Consider the following 10251-nt stretch of genomic DNA (forward strand, 5'->3'; position numbering starts at 1 on the left):
GGAAGAATGTATAGAAGAGCAACATACCAGATAGTTCAGTAATATGATGAATATTTTCTTTATTGTTTTAATGGAATGGAAGACTGTATCATATAGTTTAAAAAAATTTGAGTCTCTGGAGCTCATAACAAGATGCCTTATGCTAGGATTTCAGTAGAGAGTGGAAACCAATGGTTTTGTGGAAAGCTCACCATCGTTTCTTCCTATCCCAAATGGCAAATGTAATAATAAAAAATACGTTAATTCCAACACTTTGTTTTTTAATAGTTTTCAGTCTTCATTGTTTACATGCAGAGAGGAAAATAAATCTGAAGAACAAAAATGCACAATGAAGTGAATTTTTCACAAATATAGGGAGTTCAATTCCATTTCAGTGAAGAGGAGGTATCCAGTATAGTATGAACATCAAGTATTGAACTACATGTGTCCCTTTGGATCTTTTTGTTGCAATATATCCTGGAATTTTAAAATGTCCATTCTCTGGGTGGGAATAAAATGTTGCTGCTGGTGTTAGTAATTGCCACTTAATCATCCAGTATAAGACTAAAAACCCAGAAACTACAACAACAAATACAGCAATCATCAGCAATGTTTACTCTGTCTAGAGGAGCCCAGAGTGAGCACCTTTAAGTTAGAAAACATTCCTGTGCCTTGTGTGTGATTTTACAAAGCCTACTTATAATGGAGTACATGCCAGACAACACTGAAATATGGTCCTTGATAACCTCCATGGGTTGCAGTATTACAAAATCTCCCTTAGAAATATTGGCAGAAAGATGTAGACATCTTACACTGTTGCCCTAAAAATTACAAAAAGTTTTCTAGCCCCTAAAAGCTTTGTGAGATGACAAAAAACAAAAACTGTCATTAAGAATCCTTAGAGGTAGTTCTCCTTTTATAAATATGTAGCTTTCTATGAAAAACTAAGACATTTTATCTATTTTGCATTAAATTACAAAGGACCTGTGGTGGTATGTGAGTTACTCTGGAAGATAAAAACAGGGTAAAGGGCACTCACAGAATACCAGGAGATAGCTGTGGAGTTAAGGAAACATTTCAGCCAGCACCTTGCAGTTCCATTGTTCTTCAAAAATCACTGTCCTTGAAGTAGATATGGGCTGTATCTTCTTCTTCTTCTTCTTCTTCTTCTTCTTCTTCTTCTTCTTATTATTATTATTATTATTATTATTATTATTTTCCATCTCCCACCAAATTGGGATACAAAACAGCTTACAAATTAAAAGGACAATTCAATTTTAACAATTATTAAAAACATAAAGTATAGAGGGGATTTCTGTTCTCATTTACTTGCTGTACAGTTACAGCTGACAGTTTCACTTATTCAGTGATTTGTAATGCTAACTTTTGAAATAAAGGTACTTCTCATGACAGTCCCTATAGTTATACCCTCAAGGGGAGTCCAAAACAGATGCCATATCTAGCAGTTCTAACAGCTTTTATCACTATGGGGAATAGGTCTTTTGTAACGTTAATGGGTTTCAATTGTCCATTCTAGGCCAATCCAATCCAAAATGCTTTGCCTTATCAGAGGGATAGCTCACAATAATGTATGGTTTCTGGGGAAATCTATTTCTACACCAGCTACTATGAGGATTGATTGTGTGCTGCAATTAGAGATCTTTGTTAAGGAGCAAAGACACCAATGGCTTGGAGAAACAACCTAAAGGTTTTATTATAGAGCTCCCTTCTAAAATAGGAAAGTAATCTAATCTAGCTGCATTCTAGGGAAGAGCTGAAAGATAACTGAGTGGAAGAGAAGAGGTAGAAAACATCCCTAAGAGTATCAGTTTACATCACAGAGGGGTCAAGATAGGTAGACAAGAAGGGAAGAGCCTTGTGTCACTCAAACTATCTAATTCTATTACTGCTACCTTCCCTTAGGCATTCTTGACTCTTTAGTGCTAAAGACTTACACTTCTAACTCAGACAGACCAGGAATCTGTCACCTGAGTGGGTAGCAAATTACAGTGGACCCTTGTTATGCACTGGGGTATGGTTCCAAGATCCCCCGTGTATAACAAAATCCATGTATGCTCAAGTCCCATTAAATATAATGGCATAGCAAAAATAAAAAATGGAAAATCAAGGTTTGATATTTGAAATGTATACCTTTTTTGAACATTTTCAAACCGTGTATGCTTGAATCCATGTATAAAAAATCCGTGTATAAGAAGGGCCGACTGTACATGCATAAGTTTGGAAAGATTACCAAGCTGGCTGGGGGGTTCTAGGAATTGTGATCCAAAAAGTAACTTCTCCAGGCTCTCCTAATTTCCCTGCATTAAAAAAAACCAACCTGGCACTTTTACTGTACAAATACTTGGTTCCACGGCACTAAGGTGTTTATCAAACCATCTCAATGCCTACAGCAATGAAATGCTACTTGTTACACATGGCTTTTTTTGTTTTGTTTTGTTATACTGAGACCTGTTTTCTGTGATTGTGCGCTGAGTGCCAAGCACTTTATTTGTTTCTCTCGACTTTTGCCTTTCAATAAAAAATAAATGAGCAGCAAATTCCTTCTTGGCTTAGTTCAGAACTGGATTGGCATGAGGCTTCTCAGAATATTCTTGGGAAGAATTTGAGTGTTTTCCAAGAGGTCTTTGTTGGCTTGTAATACTGGAACATCCAAATACCTGAGCAACTTGGTAAACTTGAAAGTCAAATAACAGTGAGTTTTCCCCTGGAAACAACATGACATAACAATTGTGTATGTATTCTTATTGAGACTTATATGTCACTAAACTTGCTCATAATTCTCTAGCCTACAAGCTTTTGCTCTGCCCCATAAAATCGTGATGCCATATTAGCATTCCTTGTCACTCAACACAAAAATGTCCTTCCAGTTTCCATTGAGTTCTCTCTTTTATCTATTCCCATTTCACTTTCATTAATTTCCCTCTAAATCAGTGGTTCCCAACCTTTGGTCTTCTAGACGTTTTGGACTTAATTTCCCAGAATTGCTGACAGTTGGCCAAGCTAGCTGGGGCTTCTAGTACAAAACCCCTGGAGGACCAAAGGCTGGGAACTATTGTTCTAAGTCATTTCCTCCGTGCTATTCATTTTCCTTCATTCTAGAAAAACCCATGTAATGTACAGTATCTCCACTTTCTCAATTTTGTGTTGTAATTTATTAACATTAAGACAAATAGAATATTGAGTGCAGACGAGGCACTGAAGGTGTGCATGTCAACCAGCACCTCCTCAATGAACCTGCTGCTCTTATGGGCAATGTAGGATGCTACATCTTTGCCAGTGCTTAAGTAATGCAGTGAGCCCTTCCACATCCATGGATTCTTTATCCAGGGATTCAAGCATCCAAAGCTTGAAAATATTTTTAAAAGATATAAATTTCAATGAGCAAACCTTGATTTTACCATTTTAGATAAAGGACACCATTTTATTATGCCATTGTATTTAATGAGACAGGAGCATCCACTGATTTTGGAAGGGTGTTCTGGAACCAAATCCCAGCGAATACCAAGGGTCCACTATATTTAGCTGCCAGCCTTTTCATCTTCTGTACATGCAATGGGGGATGCCATCTTGTCCTTTGGTTCTATGATTCTACTCAAAACTGATATACTTTCTTAGGCAAAATAATATTCAATATAGATGGGGGAAATTGGAAGGAGTCATTTTCACAATTGATAGGAAGAAATTTTTGATTGACACTACGGAAAAAGCTGATGAATTTCTAAGAAACTTTTAAAAAACTGAGAAAGAACTATCAGAGGAAGATACCTCGACTCCAAGCCCAAAAGAAAAAAGACACCAAGACCGAAGGAGAACAAGAAGAATGAGCAAGAATTCAAAATCAGAATTATTTATTCTTATCAATTTTGGAAAGAAGGTCTTGGAAGTAACAGCACAACACTCATCTTCATCAGGTGAATCAGAGGAAGGAGAAATAACAGAAGATGAAGGAGAAAAAAACACCTCCACTAATAAATCTGATAGAGAATATGAATGTTGACTATATCTAAAAAAACAGAATACCAGGATACAGAACACATGACAGCAAACACATCAGAATCAAGGTCTGGAAAGAAATTAAAAAAGGATCTAGCAAACTGACAAAATTAAGACTCTCACTGTCCAGAAGGATAGCGGCAATTAAAATGAATATATTGCCCAGATTTTTATTTTTATTTCAAAGTGTACCAGCAATTATTAATGAAAAGTGCTTTAAGGAGTGGAAAAGAGAACTGACTAAGTTTATTTGGGCAGGAAAAAACCCCTGGATTAAATGGAATATCTTAATTGACAGTAAGAGTAGAGGAGTATTGGGGGCACCTGACCTGAAATTATATTACTATGCTTGTGGGTTATCTTGGATTATAGATTGATGCACATTACAGAATGAAAGGATATTAAATTTGGAACATGATAATCTTAGATTTGGATGGCATGGATATACTTGGGGACAACTTCACGGTTTGCCATCCACGGATGCTCAAATCTGTGGATGGCAAATCCGCGTATAAGAAGGGCCGACTGTACATTGGTTTACATATAGACAATTAATTGGAACAACAAAAAAAGAGTTAAAGAATATAGGAATAGAAGAAAATTCAAAGAAGTTAGAAAAGGTTTGAACTTCTGGTACAAGAAAAAGAGGATCAGGATTACATCTGTGGAGGAAGCTAGACAATTTATGGATGATAATAATAATAATAATAATAATAATAATAATAATAATATTATTTGTATACTGCCCATGGCAAACCAATCTGGGCGGTTAACAACAGTAAAATAAAATATGACAATTAAAACCACTTTATCCCTCCCCCCCTTAAGACAGTATAAACAGTATAACTATTAAAAACACAATATCAAAGCATAAAAACAACAATTAAAACTAAAAACCCTGATATCCTCTGTTGATCCTCAACCATCATTAAGATGGGGCCATGGGAGGAATGAGGGAATCAAGGAACCTGGGCCGGGATGGTTAATCTGGAAAGGCCTGCCGGAAGAGATCCGTCTGGACCGCTTTTTAAAGCTGTCTAATGACGTTATCTGATGGATCCATCCGCAGGTCGTTCCAGAGTTTGGGGGCGACAGCAAGAGAACGCCCTCTGGGAGGTCGCCGCAAGCCTAGATTTTAGAGGCTGCAGTAAGTTCCTCCGAGAGGACCGGAGAGCGCGGGGAGGATTGTACGGGAGGAGGCGGTCCCTGAGATAGCTTGGACCCAAGCCATTTAGGGCTTTAAAGGTGATAACCAACACCTTGTACTGGATCAATATGTGCAGAGGGCAAAGGATTATCAAAGAAGACAACAGGGCACAGATAAGGACCAGGAAGAAGAAAAAGAGAAGACAAAACCATAAAAGAGAGGAAATATCCCTACTTCACATATGGAGACAAGGAGTATGAGGAAGGAAGAAGAAGCGGAGAGAGAGGGGAGTAAGAATAGGAAAGAGGCAGAGGTGGTGCGGTCGTGACGTCGTAATGGCGGTGCCCATGTAGAAAGGGCGCCGCCATTACAACGTACTAGGGTTGCAGGGCGTCTCAAAAGGATGCCCTGAAGCAACCCCTAGTATGTTTGCAGGCCGGCGCTTTGCGCCGGTCTGTACAGCACCTATATTACAATGCATGTTCACTCTTATGGATAAGAGATTGGATTCTCCTAGATAACCCAAAATTGCTAGAATTAGAAGGAATTAAAATGAAACAAGGATGGCATGCACATCTATGTTATGAACCCCCCTCAACTAGATAAAGGATTTAATTCTCACCATATTAGGAAAGTTTTATTTAAAGTTTGGAAATCATATAAAAAATGTTTATTCAAAAATCCTAAGGTGGGCCTCTTCACAAGAAACCTTTCATAAACGAGAATATCAGGGAGCCAATACATGGATCAAAAATGATGTCCTCTTGATAGATACAAAGGGGGAAATTAAAATTAAATTAAAAGAACAATTAGAACAAGAAGGGGTAATTATAGACTGGTTACATTATATCCAATTAAAAGGAGAATTCAGAAAAGATATCAAAAACGTAGGAATAGAGACCGAATGGAAAGATTTTGATAAAATGCTATTGGGAGGCATAAAAGGATTTATTAAGAAAACCTATAAATTATTGTTAGGTATTGATTTGAAAGAGGAATCTGTCAAAGACACCATGATTAAATGGATGCAAAATATAGGCAAACCAATACTTTTAGAAATGTGGGAGCATTCCTGGAAATATAATCAGAAGTTTACTAAATGCAATACATTAAAAGAAGGAACCGTCTAATTAAAAATAATAATTGTAAGCCGCTCTGAAAGCCTTTAGGACTGAAGGGCAGGGTATAAATATAATAAATAAATAAATAAATAAATAATGGTCTAAAAATCCTGCATAGATGGTATCTAACCCCTTCCAGACTATCCAAGATGAAAGCGCACTCTGATGGTAAATGTTGGAAATGCAAGGACAAAATCGGAACCATGTACAATGTATGATGGCAATACGTAAAGGTAAAAAAAATATTGGCAAAGTATACATAAAACAATAAAAGAAACATCCCTCTCCATCCATAATCGTTCCTACTAAGCATTGTGGATGTGATACAAGCTAAATTATCTCATAATCAAATAAGTATAATCTTATGATTACAGCTGCATGCATGGTCTATGCCAGATATTAGAAGTCAACGATAATGCGCTCTATAGAAGAGTGAAAACTAAGAGTATACGAACTGCTAACGATGGACAGACTGACTATGCATACCGCAGGGAAAACAAACCAAGAACTTGAGACTAAATGGGAAAAGGTTGGAAAACTGTGGTATTAGGAATATGTTTAAACCATGGCACAAAACCTGAGATGCAGGACTTCAATTAAATAACTATATTATATGATTATATTAAAATGGAACCATGCTTTAGTTGATATGACATTTATTTTTTATTTTATTTTATTTTATTTTCCATTAATCCGGGTTACATGTAGAATTGTAAAATGGAGCTTTACAAATCATTTTATTCTATTGCATTTTGGCCTTATTCTGCCTTGTTGTATTTTTTAAAGATAATGTTATAAAACTCAGTAAGTATGATTTTGAATTTTTTTTAAATTAGCCCAGCATTTGTGACAATGAAATGTATCTGTCTTTCTCAGCCTCTTTGTATTATTCCAAAACTAGTTAAGATTATTGCCACCTACTATTCTTTCCAGGACACAGATTCAACAAAGATCAAGCAAAGGAAAACAGGAATGTCAGCACTAAAGCAAAATGATTCCAATATTTAACCACTTTGATATTGCTAAAGCACTTTAGCACTTTGACTGTAATTGTTGAACAATAATTTAAAAGATTCTGTGAAAATTGTTAAAAACTAATTTTTAAAATTATATCTAGATGTAACACATGATCAATAATAGCAGGAAGAGGAACAGAAGGTGGAGAGAAATGTAGGATATTTCAAGAAAGAGTTTGGCTGCAGAGCTGGGAATATGCAGATGAAATCAAAACAAACAGAACTAGAAAGTCTTGATGCTTCCAGAAACTTTTTTTTTTTTTTGCTTTCTAAATGAGCCTATTGTCACATTATTTGAACAACTTTTCTAAATTGCTGATGATGTGCAGAAGCAAATTTAAATGTTGTATCAGAATCAATGAGGTTTATTACACAAGGCTGAACATGAGTGTTGCTAGTGTTCTCTGGCAATATCTTAAAAGAACACATGAAGAGGTAGCAATTTTGTTGTTTTTAGAAGACTGGCTGCTGATCTGACCAAGCATATTTTAGACAAATCATTTGAAACTCAAGCAACTAATCAATTGAACATTTCCCAAGATAAATCTGTAAATATGGCTTCAGAAATCCTCCCAACAAAACAGCCTCAAATAAAGGGCAAAGAGACCAAACTAGAAACAGACTGAAACAACAATAGAAACATCAGTTGTACTATCTAACACTGCAGTCAATTGCTTGGTGGAGAACTACTTATTGACACACTACTGGGAGAAGTAGAGAAACCCATAATGGTCAAACACACAGGTTCTATATTGAACATATTCACAAGCATGTTCATGGGCAGCATATGCAACAGCTCTGTGATCCCTCAATCAGTAGACATGAGTACCATATTGCTCTTGGACACACTCTGTGGTGTGTGTGAGATCCCTAGCCCACCTCTGCTGAATCTTGTCATAATTAGCAAAGAAGCAACTACTGCAGTGTCTGGTTTTGGTAGATTGCTCATTAATTGCGAGATCATGCAGGATACACAGTGGCCAGTCAGTGCGTCCCTTTGCTTCCATGAGAACTAGAGGAGCTGTTTGTGAAAGTTGTGAGCATGAATGGGAGAGGTCAAAGAGCAAACAGAAATAGACATAGCTAGGGAAACAAGAGGAAAGCATCAAGAGGCAATGTAGAAAGAGGCAGTAACAAAAGACAAGCAGAGGAAGAGACGGAGAACAGAGATGGTTTGACTTGGCATGCTACAATCCAAGGAACTGGTTTTGATTATGCTTTTCATAGAGGAAAACTCAGTAGAAACTTAACAGCCATGCAATGCAGTGGCGTCACTGGGTGTATGTGGGGGGTGTTTTTGGACTGCACCGGGTACAGAGTGGGGGGGGGGTTAATACCTGGTTCCTCCTGCCCCTCCTTGCCACAGCCCTGTTCTTCTCAGAGAATCGGGCTGCGGCAAGGAGCCAGGCCAAGCATGCTGCACACCCCCACACCTCCTTGCCACAGCCCCATTTCCCTCTGAGCCATGGCAAGAAGGTGCAGGGCAAGTATGCGTGCTCGGCCTGGGTCTTTCCATGGGCCATTTGTCTCTGAGTAGAATGAAGCCTGTCCCCCCCCCCCCCACACACACACCTCCTTGTGGAAGCCCCATCCCTGCCCTGCCAGGAAGCCTTGTCCCCCACACTGGGTGACACCAGCGACAGGGACACCACTGGTGCAAAGTACCCGGTTTCTTCCCACCAGACCTCCTGGTTCTTTAGCACCTGCAGCACAGGCAAAAGAAGTTCCTTTCATTTTCTCCCCATGCCAGGAAGAGGCAACCCTAGCAAAAAACTTTCCATCCACAGTTGGGGAATCTCTGGCTCTCCCTACACTATTGAATTCCAGCTCTCCATCCAACATAACCAATGGTACTGCTCTAGATCTTTCTGGGTTGGAGATTTGTAACCATTATATAGATAATGATATAATCTTCCTGAACTTCCAGAGGATTCCACCTTCTTCATCACACATCTCACTATAGGAACACAGCCAGGCACTTCTATGCCACCACACACACACACACACACACTCCACTGGCTAGTACGTTGCCATGTCAGAGGGCCAGCAAGTGTTCTTTGAGGAGGTGGGGGTTGATATAAGAGGGTGCTAGTCAATTTTCTCCTTGCAACAGCTGCAATAGCAGCAGCAGCAACAACATACAGTATGCTACTGATTGTAACTTACTCAAGGACAATTTCACTCCTTTTTCACTGCAACTGTACATTTTACTTTGTGTTATAATAATGAAGTTAGGGCTTCATTAAATGGTGGAGAATAAATATTATATGGTGCATTATATATACTGTCCCATACTGCAGCTTCATGCTCTGTGGAGGTGCCGAGGTGCCAATGAAGTGGATGGAAAGAGACATTGCTTTAGCAGTGCCATGTACCATTCAGATTTTTCACTAAATAAAAAGTAGACAAACCTGAAGTTTTCTTAGCAAGATTTGTTCAGAGGGTGTTTGCCTTTCCCCTCCTCTGAGGCAGAGAGTGTGTGACTTACCCAAGGTCACCCAATGGGTTTCCATAGCCAAGCAGAGATTCCAAACCTGATCTCTGGAGTCCTAGTCCAGCACTCAAACCACTATACCATACTGACTCCTCACAAATGGAGACATACAATTTCAACACTGAACTGTGTTATTTCAACCCCTGCTTCAATGCCTTTTGCAAATTACTGCAAACTAAAAAATAATCCAGAACTATAAATCTTTTCTCAGATCAGTTGTCTTTTTAAACCAGTTTTTCTGAGAAGAGTTCTAGAGATTTTTCTTTGTTTTAATTCAGGTATTTTCTGGTGGTTTTCGGGTGGTAGGCAGCTTAATAATAGCTAGGATATTGATGTGTTTAAATATATCTGTATTGACTTCCTTCTTTTTGGAAACAAAAAGTCACAGTCTGAATGTCATGACTGTATGTAGTGAAGAAGCGTCTACTCATGAACCTTTTGAATGGAACAACTGTTTGAATACCCAAACAATTTCTTTAA

The sequence above is a fragment of the Sceloporus undulatus genome, chromosome 4 (genome assembly GCF_019175285.1).
Source record: "Sceloporus undulatus isolate JIND9_A2432 ecotype Alabama chromosome 4, SceUnd_v1.1, whole genome shotgun sequence".
Lineage (NCBI taxonomy): Eukaryota > Metazoa > Chordata > Lepidosauria > Squamata > Phrynosomatidae > Sceloporus > Sceloporus undulatus.